The sequence below is a fragment of the Pygocentrus nattereri genome, chromosome 7, assembly GCF_015220715.1.
Source record: "Pygocentrus nattereri isolate fPygNat1 chromosome 7, fPygNat1.pri, whole genome shotgun sequence".
NCBI lineage: Eukaryota > Metazoa > Chordata > Actinopteri > Characiformes > Serrasalmidae > Pygocentrus > Pygocentrus nattereri.
In genome coordinates, this window is record NC_051217.1 from 29,655,883 (window position 1) to 29,670,787 (window position 14,905).

At 37.7% G+C, this 14,905-nt stretch overlaps 1 long non-coding RNA gene across 2 annotated transcripts; it reads right to left on the bottom strand.

The window, feature by feature from the left end:
- Positions 1 to 270: 270 nt before the first annotated feature.
- LOC108435327 lies at positions 271 to 12,061 on the bottom strand. Of its 2 annotated transcripts, XR_005130436.1 has the most exons (7): positions 12,029 to 12,061; positions 6,474 to 6,604; positions 6,187 to 6,315; positions 4,174 to 4,317; positions 3,986 to 4,045; positions 3,738 to 3,846; positions 271 to 3,391 (listed from the first exon to the last, which is right to left on the bottom strand). It is a non-coding gene; the product is annotated as an uncharacterized LOC108435327 (long non-coding RNA). The 2 variants fall into 2 exon arrangements; XR_001858438.2 differs by lacking the exon at positions 12,029 to 12,061 and having other exon boundaries at positions 6,474 to 6,691.
- Between the last annotated feature and the right edge of the window lie 2,844 nt (positions 12,062 to 14,905).

The following is a 14,905-nucleotide window of genomic DNA, read 5'->3' on the forward strand; positions in this document are numbered from 1 at the left end:
GCTTCAGTAGTGATAGTTTCAGTAGTTGACTAAATTCTTTAAATAATTACTAAAGCTTCTGTTATTATATTAAAATGTTGAATGTAATTTCCTTCCAAATTAAGATTATTATGCTGTTTTGATGGTAATGCACAGCATTGCTGTCTCTATTGCCTGGACACCAAAAATGTAATTAATTACTTTCTGAAATACTGAAGCTGCATGGGCACTTTATTGTAAAATATAAAAAGTAACCTTTTCTGGTCTTTGTGAAAGCACAGAACAACAGCATTCAACAAACAGCTTTTATTTAGTCACTTCAAGTAAAAATAGAAAGAACAGTGAAACATTAGCATCAAAAATTTACCATTTAGCATTTGTCAAGTTTTGTAACATGCATGTAAAATAAAATACAAGCACATTGATAGTTTTCTTTCTTTCATTTAACTGATACAATATAAATTAGTCCATGACCAAAAACAAGCTTGATCTACAGTATTGGTCATGGGCTGGTGCTTAGGGAACCAGCCCTGTGACCGGAAGTTTGCTGGTTTCATCCCCTTGGCTGACAGTCCATGACTGAAGTGCCCTTGAGCAAGGCATCTAACCCCCAATTGCTCCCCAGGTGCCGTGGATAGGGCTGTCCCATATTTAAAAATGTCCAGGAAGCTGTGAATATTTAAGTCATTTTATTGTAACCAAAATGATGAACAGATCAGAGAATGAAGTTAAAATAAAAGTAGCTTCCAGAATAGGTTGTATTCAAAAGTGTGTATATTGTATTTAAAAAGTAACCAAATCTTGAAGCAGATAACTTGTCAAGACATAAAAAATAGTTAATCAAGTATTTCGTTTTTCATGCAGTAACTTCTTAGTGTTTCCAAAAATTTTTTATAAAAATACCTTTCAATGACCAGCTTATAGTATTTTATATAGCTTATATTTACATTGTATAAGTTAATACTGAATAAAATAACAGCAAGTACGAATATGACAAATAGTTCCAAATGCTGAACAATATTACAATTAAAAATGTAGACCCTGAGGAGAAATTAAGCCGTTTTTTTGTTTTTTTTTAAGTAAACAAATGAAACACAGACAAGAAACAGTGCAATGATGCAGATATTAAATGTGAACGAGTGCAGCCTTTATTCAGTAATGACTCATTCAAGTTTGATAATATCAAGTATCATTATTGTCATACTGTACACAATATTAGAGTCATCAGAGAGTTTCATGTTAAGCAGTTGCTGCTGAATTACCTCGCTCTAGACATCCTTTTTTCAAAATGTGACACAAATTAGGTTTTTGTGTGGCAGTGTGAATAGGAAAATCATATGTTTCTTATGTTTTTGATTCCAGTTTGGGCCACCACTTACACGTACAGTATTGAAATCTGCCTGATACTTGGCAATGAGTCCTCTATCTGAGAGAGGGAAGCAAATGAGCTCCATACAGATCATGTCTCTTTATCCAGTTTACATATATATCACTGTTTTGGCATTGAGTTTGTGGCTAGCATTCTTCTTCACAGTAGGTTAACAAAAAGACACTGACCTTCCTTTCTGTTCAGTCAGTTTTCACAATTAAAACAAGAAATTCCCAATTTTCACTCTTTTCTGTAAACTCTGCAAACTGTCCAGCGCAGTCATTTTAGTGTGTGCTCTTACAAGCTATGCTGTTTCATAGAATAAGAATCACCAATAAACAATAAAAGCAACTATATTCCCACAAATGTACTTTAGAGAGACACCACTTTAAAAGCATAACAGGCAATAGAAATTACACTACATTCACTAAAAACAACTATTTTCTCAAATAGTTCTGTTTGCACATCTTGTCTCACAAAACCTCTAGCCTTTGCTTGCTATACTTGAAGAATTAATTGAAAGCAAAGAAAAACGTTTTCACTTTTGACTCTGTTAAGGAAAGCAAAGTTGAAATCTCAGTCTCAGTAAGTGGACCCATATTCTTGAACAATAATAAGCACTGTTCAATCTTTCTGAAATACGTAAAAGTGAGCATTTCAAACACGCTCATTTATGATCGAGAACAGGAGTGGCTGATAGTTAGCTGGCTAGCTAATTAGCCAGACTTCCATCTGTAGCCTTAGATTAGAAGTTGACTGAATAAACTGGCTAACTTAACAAGCTAGCTAACAAAGCAAAGGTCTTGCAAGGTCACTTACCCCTACTGACCCTGCAGTTCCTGACTCTGATATCCAAATCAAATCAAACAGTTTCATGAATTTCTCTGTGTATTTTTTTAAGTATCTTCCTTTTTTCTGCACACCTCCATCATGCTTTTCATTCAGGTTTTCTCCATCTCTCTAGCTAGCCATTTTCACAGTTTACCAGTCCTGGTTGTTGTCATTATCACTTTTTTCTGGTGGCTGCATTTGCATGATTGGTCCCTAATGTTACGAGCTCTGTGCACTTGAGTATTCGCATGGCATTTGCTGTTAGATGGTCTCCATTAATTTCATATGGGGCTACATCAGTAGCATCAATGTGGTGCACATGCCAGGCGAGTACTCTACTGCACTTTCTCTTTCTCTCTCTGTGTGCAGCCCACACATGCAGCAGTCCACCACTCACATGTAGAACTGTTCAAATGTGACGCAGAAAAAAGTTGATACATTAATTCCACAGTTTAGAGTTACAGCTCCATGTTTGGCCTATGAGGTATGTGTTCCTAATAGACTGGCAGTTCAGTGCCTTGTCATGCCACATGACTGAGAAGCCTGGAGAAACTAAAGCTGCTAAGCTAACCATGATAACCATATCTTAGCTTAAAAGATGGTTCTCTCTTCACAGAGTTGCCTTAACAAGCCAACAGGTTTCCACATTAGAAAACTTTTCATTGACTGCCTCTCATGTTAAATTGTTAGCTCTATCACTAGATCTCATGTACTCATCTGAACAACAGTGGCTAAAAGATTTCCCTTCATTGTTGAATGATTATTACAAAATAAATATACTCCTCTGTCTGTTTTGTGCCACTGAATTTGTACATATCTGCTAAATAGATAACTGACAAATTAATTTTACATTAGTCCTCAGACAAGAAAAAAAAATTCTTAGTGGTCTCCATTTAGAATGTAAACAGCACCTAAATAAGTTAACTGGGTGGCCTTTTTGGTTCTGTGTCAGCTATAGCCAAATTCTGGGTCCAACCTGTCCACTTGATTTTACAGCACCTCATGCAGGCACCACTGCTGCAAATATGATTCAAAATCAATCACTGAATATCCTAGCCTGAAACCAAAGCCTTCCTACTCAACCAAATCAAAACCATGCTAGAATACTGAATGCTGGAAAACCTCAGTTTGATTTTAGATGACAGTTTTAAGCGATGGGTGATGGGCAGTGTCACAGCTGAGGAAGAGCTCATACCTCAAATGACCTCATTTCTGCAGGAAACAAAGAGAAGGAAAAGAGTAAAGAATCTGTTCACACTGAAACACACATATAAAACCATGTAAGGCTATTAAAAGCTTAGAATATATAAAAGTATATGTAAGAGATCTGTATATGTAAAAGTATCTCATTAGGCATTAGGAGTCAGAGCACATCTACTCTACTCCATTAGGCCATGTTTTTCATACCAAAATTTCTTGTCTGAACTGTATGGGACAATGGAGTCAACACAGTTATTAACTCAAGCAGACTGGTAAAAACAGGAGGTGAAATACTGAATTTAATTTTCCATGACAGAATGTAGGAACAAACCCATCCATCTCTGTGTTACAGTGGTACCTGGAGAATGTTGTACGATACATCCAGATTACAAACCAAGCCACCAGAAAGGCCACAGCTCCGACTGCAACCAGAATGATGATGATTATAGTTGTATTGATGGACTGATCTAAAAATAGCACATCATAATAGAACCACATCAGAGTAATTCTTAAAGTTAGATGTTCAGTGCTGCAACCTGCTCTCAGTTTCAATATGTCTGTATTGATGATAAACAACACAATTTCACAATGATTAAGCACACTCACCGGAAGTTTTGATACCCTCTTTAGTGTTGTTCACAGCTTTGTACAAACCTGAAATTGATACTGGAAAACAGAGTTCATAAGCGTGAAGTGTTTTTTAAGGCCTTCTTTATTCACTGCAATGGTATCACACTTTGAACAGCAGTCCAAAACAGTAAACCTTTACATTTTAATGTTGGAAAGGAACCTACCTGAGATCCATGACATGTTATTTTACACTGAAGCTCATTCATGCAGTAGAGTACTGTTAGATTGCCTGGAGTCACTGCAAGAACCAAGTGGGGCAGGGATCTGTTTAGTGTAGAAGGACTTCCATCAACTAAAAAAAATCCATCCTACACAGCAACAATACAGAACAGAGGAAAACATCACACAAGAAGTTATTGATAGTGTAGTAGACTAAAACAGTAGATCACAGTCACAGGGTGTTTATACCCCACACATTTCTTTTACTTATTGTATATCATGTATATCTCTGTGGCAGTGTCTAAGTGTGCTCACATGAATGTATAATCAATTTACTGCTTGTCTTTCCTGTTGTCCATTTGCCTAAGCACCAATTCCATCAAGAATAAATCCCTTATATAAGAAAATATACAGGGCCAATTCATTGATTCTGATTTTAAGCCCACTGGAGGGCCTCAGTCCAGCCGATTGGTTACATGCTTTAAAATACCTGAGTAAACAATTTGCCTGCACTTTTTGGTCATTATTCATTTGGTTTATTCATAACAGCATGTCATACAGTGTCAGAAGCAGCATAAGCAAGTCTTTTAATATGCTTCCAAATGGTGGAACCTTCCATAATACATAATACTTTTGAAAGAAAGAGTGAAACTAATACAAATGTTGGCATGCATGAAATGAGTATCAGTTATATGTTGTCCTGAATACATATATACTACTTTTTAATTGCATATTCAAGTTAGTTTCAGTTTCACTTTCACAGATGTGGTTTAGTTCTAGTGAGGTATTATAGTGGGGTATTGCTTTGTACCTGCAATGATTAGCATTAGCCATTAGCATTTGGTTGCAGGTTTCGAGAGCTGTAGGGCTGTTAAAACTACATGGAAGTCATTACTGCACTGAATGTGATCTGTGGCATGTTAGTCAGCAATTTGTTATTCATGTTATAACATATCTAGTGTGAAGTGTCATGAGCTTGAATCCAGGAAAGTTGGCAGCAGTTCTGGATTTTGTTGACATGTGGCTTCCACTGTGGATAACACAGCCTTAAATTGCATTTGTGGATGCAATGATAAGCAGTGTTTATTGACAGCAGTTTGTGAAAGTATTCCCAAGCCTGTGTAGTAACATCCATTACAGAAGGAATTTTACCCAATTTTTACCCCATTTAGTTGTCTCCAATTCCACCCACTAGTTAGGACTCCCCCTAACATTCTACCCACCCAGCCAGATGTGCTCTCTTGGACTCCCGGCTAAGGATGGTGTTAGCATCACCAGGGATCAAACTTGCTATCTCCTGATGATAGGGCCAATTCTTAGATGATTGCTCTCACTCGGGAGCCCCCAGCATGCTATTTTTTAATGCAGTGTTTTCTGAGAGATCGAGGGTCATTGGCATTTAGCTGTGGTTTTTGGCCTTGCATTTTACACAGAGATTTGTCTATTTTCCCTGAGTTGATAATATTCTTCACTATAAAAGGTGAAAACCCTAAAATCCTTGTAAATGATTGATCAACATTATTCTTAAACAGATGTACTATTTGCTAAAGAATTGCTTGGCAAAGTAGTGATGCTCAATCCATCTTTGCTTATGAAGGATTAGAACATTCCTGGATCCTTCTTTTGTAGCAAGCAACAGCATCCCTACTATCTTTTCTCGCTCCCTGCTTTTTTGGAAACTTCTGGAGGCATCCATTTCAGACTGAGGATATGTTAACAAAAAACAATAAAATCACTTTCCCAATTTACTTTTTACATTGTGTTTCCAAAAAAGTGATTTCATTGTTTCTTGGTTTCACTTGGTTTCATTTAAAGATATTTGCTTTTATTTTAATTATTTAAAAAATATATTGTACTTCAAGTGCCTTCCACTACATATAAAGAATGAGTGGGGGTATGCAACAGTAGATTTAATATCTGAGCATTAGGTTGAATGACTGAACAAAAGGTTTAATGTCTGCATTGAGCACGTCATCCTATCATGTGTAGAATGTTTAAAGGTTAGCTGTTGGTTTAACCTGTGTGAACCACTCCTGCTCACAGTCTTTGCTCCACAGGTGTGTATGCCCTTCTTCTGGCACTGCATATGTGCACTGTCCAAATGAGCAAATGTCTTCACAGTTCAGTGTGATGTTGGCCAGCAGATTCTGATTAAAAGGAAAAAAAACTGAGTCTGAGAATTAGAGAACAGATCAATGTAAAGTCTGACTATATAAAAAAACATACTGATAAAAAACAGCATAATGAAGCATTTTTTCACCTAATGATCAGAGATTACAGACTGGGTAGTTCATGTTCTACTCACAGTTGACTGTTTTGGAGTGTGTGGATCGCTGGTGGATTGGGCTATTTGAAGTAGAAATTCAACACTCAACACTGTAAGACATTTTAGGAGCACCATCATAGTTGGAGCTTGTCTGATGGTCGTCCAAAGTGCTACATCCATCCATCCATCCATCCATTTTCTAAGCCGCTTCTCCGTCAGGGTCGCGGGGGGATGCTGGAGCCTATCCCAGCAGTCTTTGGGCGAAAGGCAGGATACACCCTGGACAGGTCGCCAGTCCATCGCAGGGCAGACAGACAGACACAGACAGTCACTCACACACTCACTCCTAGGGGCAATGTAGCATGTCCAATTGGCCTGACTGCATGTCTTTGGACTGTGGGAGGAAACCGGAGAACCCGGAGGAACCAAAGTGCTACAGAACAAAACAATTGTTGAATTAACTTGTTGGGCTTGTTTTATAGGCATGGATTAAATCTAATCTCAGACATAGAGCTGCACTATGTAAGGTTTGGGGATTTGGTGACCTCTCTGGTGGAAATGTGTAACACGCAGAACAACATGTAATGAAGGTTGTGTTTTGGACCCCTTCCCCAAGTGGATGAATTTGATGTTTGTGAATATGTTGATAACTTCAGTGTGAATATGCGGCGCTAAACTACTGTAACCTGAATTGGGCAATTAATGAAGAGTTGGCCCCAACATTTTAGAAGTATAAAATATTATCATACAAAACAGAAAAACAGGTGAAGCAATGATTAATTAGATAGTTTGAGTTTCTGCAGCAGCAGCATCACTAGGGTCAGTTAATACAGGTGTGGTTTGCACAGCTTTGTACAGCGTGAAACTCCATGGTGGACAAAACAGTGCGGATCAGCCAACGGAGATGGAGCTCCGGTGACTCTAGCAGCTCCCGTGGCTTCCATGTGGTGACTCATGGAAAATGTCACTCATGCACTCAAATAAAGAGAGAGGGATAGACTACCAAAACCAATAGTTTATTATGTGTTGCGTTCTCTGTTAACCTAAAAATGTGGATTTCAGTACTGAAGAACTCAACATCCAATTTCAGATAACATGCCATGGTAAGTTATGGTTTACCATTTGTGACACTAATGTTAAAAAGTATTTAACACTTTAGCTGTGATGCATTAGTAATGTTAATAGTGACCACTGAGCAGAAAGTATTAAATTAAACAAAGTAATGTTCACATCCTGAGCCAAGTCTGACAAGGCCAGTTAAGGGACCTATTTTCCCCTCTTACCATAAAAATGCAGATACTTAGATTAATCTCAGATTAGGTTTTGCCCATGGTCCCGGATTGTGAATCGTGATAATGACATCCACAGACCTATCAGTGATGATTTTAATAGAGGGTTATTTATCAATAGAAGTATATAAGCAGTAAATTATGGATTATAAAAGGTATTTCAGCATAAAATACTAGAATTAATAGTTATGAAGAAAAAAATGTAGGTTTTAAATTAACCAAAGATACTGTAACTACATTACTAATGCCCGTGTAGAACTGGCCTATGTTTGGATAAAAGGGGAAACAGTCACTGCGAGACTGAGATCACAAAACGTAGCAGCGTGAGTCTTATGACCTTGTGCTTCAGACTGAGTCAAAGTGATGCATGTGCCACATTGAGGAAGAGAAGCTGCCTGCCCACATGGGCTGGAGAAGGGTATGTGAGTCAAAGGTGAGGCCAATGAAGATATGAACCTCAACTGCAATATAATCGGAAAGGTGAGGCAGGCATTTAGCTGGATTGTGTCAGCCTCTGGTGAGGAAGGAGGTTCTTCAATAAGCTTGCATTGGTAAAATCAGGCCACAGCTTTTATATGGGGGCTGCTAGAGCAGAGTCATTCGATGTATTTCAGTCAGCGCAGTGTTTGCCTCTGTTTCTATTCTTAAACTAAATTTGCAGTGACCTATTGTTGCCAATCAGACCTTTAAAATGCATCAACAAAACTTAAAACAAACGCAGCTGTATGTGGCTATTCAACATGTAAACACAGCAGTTACCAACATTTCAGGATTACAGAGTGAATGAAAACAAATTGAAATAAAATTGTTCTTCAGATTGGTGGAGAATGTGTTGTATATGGTTCTATAGAGAACCAAAAAGGGTTCTTCTATTGCTACAAGCTTGACAAGATTGAACCCTTTTTGGCACAAAAAATGCAATGTAATTGCAATGGCATTTTCATTTGCTTATCAGCCAGACCTGAAGACAGTTGTGAACAGTTGTGCAACTTGTGTAACCCACTAACAATTCACTCCTGTACTTTCAAAAATAGGCTGACTTCCTGTTTGTGGTAATTCATGGAACAGCACATGTCTTTTTCGCAGAAAAAAACACAAAGCATTTCAAAAGGTTTTAATGAGTCCGTGTAGCACAAATATGTTGAAACATTTTTGCTACTATTTTCAAACTGGTGGACAAGGATGGATTCATGACATACATGTTAAGTTAGTAGTGAAGTTCAGTAATAACTTTAAACAGACTGAACAGAAACCACAAATGCATATATGCACAGTAGGGTTGCACATGATTAAAGACATGATTCTGTTGGTTAGCGCTGTTGTAAAATCAAGGCTACATTAGGAAGCAGAAGCAGGGCTCTTTTATTTTGACCAAAGAAAAGAGTCTACATCAGCAGCCTGCTAGCTTTATGTCAGAGTGCATGGTTGTTTTAAATGTACAAGATTTAAATGTGTACATTGTGTACATATGTTACGTCAGTATAATTACTATGTGTAAGTGCTTAATTAATTTAACTTGATATAAAATTTAATTTGTGTGAAACTAATGTACATATTTGAGTCTTTTTTCAGTGTGAGATCACAAAACATAGCAGCGTGAGTCTTATGACCTTATGCTTCAGAGTCATAGTGATGCATGTGCCACATTGAGGAAGAGAAGCTTCCTGCCCACATGGGCTGGAGAAGGGTATGTGAGTCAAAGGTGAGGCCAATGAAGATATGAACCTCGAACTGCAATATGATCGGAAAGGTGAGGCAGGCATTTAGCTGGATTGTGGAATGAAAACAAATTGAAATGAACTAATACACAAAATAGATACGCAAAAAAAGATCTGCAGAGCTAAAGTGCAAAAGAGAAGGAGAGTGGGCTTCTTTTCTTTACATTTCTTCTTCACATTACTACTCTCTCCTGACCGACTGATTCAACTTCCAGTTATAAACTGGAACTTTGCAAGGTGGAGGTAAGGCAGGGCTAATGCAGAGCTAAGTGCTCAATTTCTAATGACTATGCAATTTTTTTCTCTGCTAGCTGCTCAAAATCCATTGAGGCAAATTCACAAAACTTCAAACATTACTGAGTGTGGTTGCCACTTAAGTAAAAGAACATAAGCATGCAATATCATATATAACACATTACCCTTTCAATAGTAGCCATTTATTCATGTAGGACCCCCTCTAGTAGTAACATGCAGTGTCACCTCATGCACGTGTAGCCATAATAATATTGATTCTGACTGCTTTTCAAATTTTTATTTTATTTAAATATTATTTTGCAATGGTTGTGAACTTCACTAAAGCATTATTCAGAGTCCTTGTGGGGTGCTAAGTGAATATTACTGTGAAATATCTGAGTTCCCAACTAATTTCAACATGTATGGTTCTTATGGGGTTCCCGCCCTTGCCCTTGTTGGTTGTAGGTGGGGCATTAATTAGTGCAACACAATGCCTGCGTACTGCGTGTTTTCCCAGTAAATCGCCAGAAGCATTGTGAATGCTGAACAGGGAAGCAGGCGGTCCTATTATATATATATATATATATATATATATAGTTCCATATAGTTCTCTTTCTAAGAATAAAAAGAGGTCTTTTAGTCATTGCTAAGGATAAACACTACGTTGTGAAGTCGCAGCAATATTTTACATGTATATGTAATGTTTTTTTCCAACCTTTTAAGTGCAAACAGTACTTTTAATGTGCCGCACGCACGTCGTTGTTTTTTAATGCCTTATGCAGGCCAGAGAGAGAGAGAGCGCGTCTGCGCATGTGCACTCATCCTGCCCCATGTCTCGTGTTCAGTATTCAGGAATAAACTACACAGAGCCCCATATCCATGTGTACGATCTGGCTGTTTGAAACTGTCCTGATCTGCTTCCCTGCCTTGTTGATGTCTTCTACACACGCATTCATGCACCTTCACTTTTAAACCTCATTCCCAGTTTCACTTTTAATTTGAGGCCTTAGTGACAAACAAGTCACCAGCGCTTTACCACTCGCACTATTACTATGATTGTTTATGTCTGAAAATCATAACTGGGTACTGTAGTTCAGGTTTATAGCTGGAACAAAATCCTGGGGGATGTTCACTGTATGTGAGGGTTTTTTTTCTCATCATATCCTGCTGAGTATAATGCTGATTGTGCATTGGAGACCTAAACACTGAGCTAGATTTCCACTATTTTTCCTCACAGAACCCCAAATTTTTAAATCAATGTCTCAGACATGAGGTAGCATATTCGTTAGCATTCATGTAATAACTTGTGAGGTAACTTTTAGAAGCACTAGCCCTCATTCACCAACCATTCTTAAGAAGAAATGTCATTTTAACACCCACTTTCTGACATTCTGATATTCACCAATGTTTTTTTTTGTTCTTATATGGGATTAGATCTTAGCCTAGAACACGTCATGAATCTGACACAGACTGTCAGTTTTTTTTATCTTTCCGAAGAGCAAATTTAAGAAAAAACTTGGTGACATAGCCCTGGAAGCCCAGGTCAGTACATGCAAAGCAACAATACTGCAGATAAACAGCAGTACTCAGCATACACACAGCTGCTAAATGGCAGCTGAAAAGGCAGGAATGAGTATGTGTTCTATTAATATTCCATTAATGTACTAATACACAGCTTAGAACTGCAACTGGATTATTACTAAGGCAAGATTTAGCTGAATCAAAGATCAAATGCACAAATGCAGAACATGAGCTAACAGAGGAAGAAAAGAAAAAAGAGGAAGTGGTTGCCCTCTAAACCTTTCTGCTATAATAATATTTTCCACTGAATGCAAGGTATAAAGAAATGTTGCATAAGGAGCTTTCTGTGTGGAGTATGGTGTTTTAGGCCAACCTTAGAAAGACACATTAACTGTCTGACTGAATGACTGAAAGGAATTAATAAAATTAATGAAAAAGTCAGAAATGATAGCCTTCATTATCACCATTGCATCATTCACTGTTATCATCCAACACCAGTGGGAAACTGGTTTTCTACACATAATGCACAAATTGTAATAAATTTGTTCTATAATGCTGCCCATTTTAATCCACGTCCTCTTTCTATCAATGAATTCCCATGAATAATAAACAAGTAACTGAGCTGTAAAAAACACATTTGCAAGATATATGCACACATATCTATACTAATATATACCTATAGGTCAGTCAATAATGATTCATCAGCCATTAACCATCACATGACTCATAAAACAGGTGATATGACTCATAAAACACTCAATAAAAGGTGAAAGACATTGTAAGAGAATCATGAATTGTATTGTGTCCAAATTTCCCCATGAGATAAACTCACCTGTGTGTAGAAATGTGTGTGCTCAGATAAATCTGCTCTTTCTGCTGCACCTCACTCCACACATCAAACGCTTTTAAAGCCTGTCAATGCTCTTTCAAGGAACTGTTGTCGGGCTGAGTACTAAGTATCAAACAACACCAACCAGTGAAAGCATCATGCAAACTAACCACTGAATACAGCTGTACGAAGAAAAAAAAAACGTCATGTGCTGGATTTTTTCCACATCAGTCTCTCACTATAAGCGCTCCATAAACTCACAGATAACACTCAGTACTCAACATTATAATGCTAATAGCAACTACATAATGCATAGCAGTAGTCTATGAATGACCCAAACATCAGAGCACATAATGTGTATATGAATCATTATTTCTGAAAAGCATAAAGCTGTAAACGTCACAACCACATTCCTGTCCAACAACATCTTTGGTCAGGTCAGCACAAACACAGAATACAGCAGATAAACATTCAACAATTATATTAAGAAGGTAATGTGGTATAGATAGTATAAAAATACCTGCAGTGTCAAAACAAAACCTTGTATCTTCAAAATAGACATAACAAAAACATTCTTAACTTACAAATAAAGTTAATGGAACCATTTTAGACCATTTCTTTAGTTTTTTTCATTATAAAAACACAGTGTAAAGGGTCACTTGAATATTCTAATTATGCAAACAAGGCAAAAACAACAAAAGTAAAAACAGCTTTCATTTGTGCTCTCACTGGGTGAATGGGTGGGTTTGGATAACTTTGCAGTGGGTCACACTGGGCAGCCCTGCTCTATACAGTAAAGTTTACATATGTACTCTTAAAAAGATCTTCTTCAAGGGCTTTTTAGTAAAGACAATGGCACATGAACACTCAAAGAACCATTTGCATGCTTAAATGGATGTTTGCATGGTGAAATTGGTGGAGAATGTGTTGTATATGGTTCTATAGAGAACCAAAAAGGGTTCTTCTATTGCTACAAGCTTGACAAGATTGAACCCTTTTTGGCACAAAAAATGCAATGTAATTGTAATGGCATTTTCATTTGCTAATCAGCCAGACCTGAAGACAGTTGTGAACAGTTGTGCAACTTGTGTAACCCACTAACAATTCACTCCTGTACTTTCAAAAATAGGCTGACTTCCTGTTTGTGGTAATTCATGGAACAGCACATGTCTTTTTCGCAGAAAAAAACACAAAGCATTTCAAAAGGTTTTAATGAGTCCGTGTAGCACAAATATGTTGAAACATTTTTGCTACTATTTTCAAACTGGTGGGCAAGGATGGATTCATGACATACATGTTAAGTTAGTAGTGAAGTTCAGTAATAACTTTAAACAGACTGAACAGAAACCACAAATGCATATATGCACAGTAGGGTTGCACATGATTAAAGACAGTTCTGTTGGTTAGCGCTGTTGTAAAATCAAGGCTACATTAGGAAGCAGAAGCAGGGCTCTTTTGTAAGCAAACTCTAAATATGTCAATGTCAGTTAAATCTATTAGCAACATCTTGGACTGCGGTGGATCATTTTGATGCTCATTGACCAAGGAAAAGAGTCTACATCAGCAGCCTGCTAGCTTTATGTCAGAGTGCATGGTTGTTTTGAATGTACAAGATTTAAATGTGTACATTGTGTACATATGTTACGTCAGTATAATTACTATGTGTAAGTACTTAATTAATTTAACTTGATGTCAAATTTAATTTGTGTGAAACTAATGTACATATTTGAGTCTTTTTTCAGTGTTCAGTTGGCTAGTGTTTTATTTTATTTTTTCTAGCTTATTGTTCTCTTGCTGAATTGGTTATTTTGAACACACTTGCCCTTCACGGAAAATAGATCATTTTAGACCATTCGTATAATAGATCAAGGGGCACAAAGGCATGTGAGTTATTTGAATGGTTTTGTGTTGAGGTGCAAATTTAGTTAGTGTGTTTTTTGTTGGGGTGGTCTACTGTTGGGGAGAAGCCTGTGACTAGTGGTGACCACCTCCATGAGTTCAATGCTTTTTGTGTGCTTTTCTGCCCTGGTGTGTAATAAAGAGTATTCCTCATGGTGGAGTCACCGCCTCCCATGTACCTTAATCTATGCCAATGCTACAATATTGTAGTGACCTCATTATATTGTAATGCTCATTAGGTGTGGCCACGCTGATGACTGCACCAGGAGGATAATGAGAGGTGCATGCCTTCCGGAAAAGTGATTATGTTGTTGTTCATCTGTTAAAAGTCTGTGGTATGTTTGTGTTGTTCAGTGTCAAGGAGTTGGTTTAGTTACTGTGGGTTGTTGGTCACCATGAGGGGGAAGTGTGGCCTCCCACTAGTGGTGATGGCCAGAGGTGACCTCCCCTGCAAGTTCAGTGCTTTATATGTGCCTTTCTGCCTTGGTATTTAATAAAGCACTATTCTCGTGGTGGAATCTTGGCCTCCCCTGTGTCTTATTCTTGGCTGCTGCTAAAATATGCAGCCTTCTAGATGCTGTCGTTTTTGTCAGCATCCATACTTTGTTCAGTGTGACAACACCAAGTCATGTTGTGCATGTGTTATAACAGCATGGCTGCATAACCAGAACTTGCAGGTGCAAGATTGGCCTGTCTGCAGTTCAGCTATTGAGAACGTGTGCCACATTATTAAGTTTAAAATTCAACAACAAAGGATGTAAGTTTCCACAGCTGTCTTTTACAGGCCTGTGGCAAACTCAGGACTGAGGCTGTAATTAATTATATACAAATCAATGCACAACTCAATCAATCCTGGCAGGTTTGGGGGGGCATATTTAGCGCTTGATATTAGGGCAGTTTTTTTTTTTATTTGAAAATGAATGAAGATGACAGGTTGGATGATGTATGTTTCTCGTATGTGCTGGCAACACTGTCCTCTGT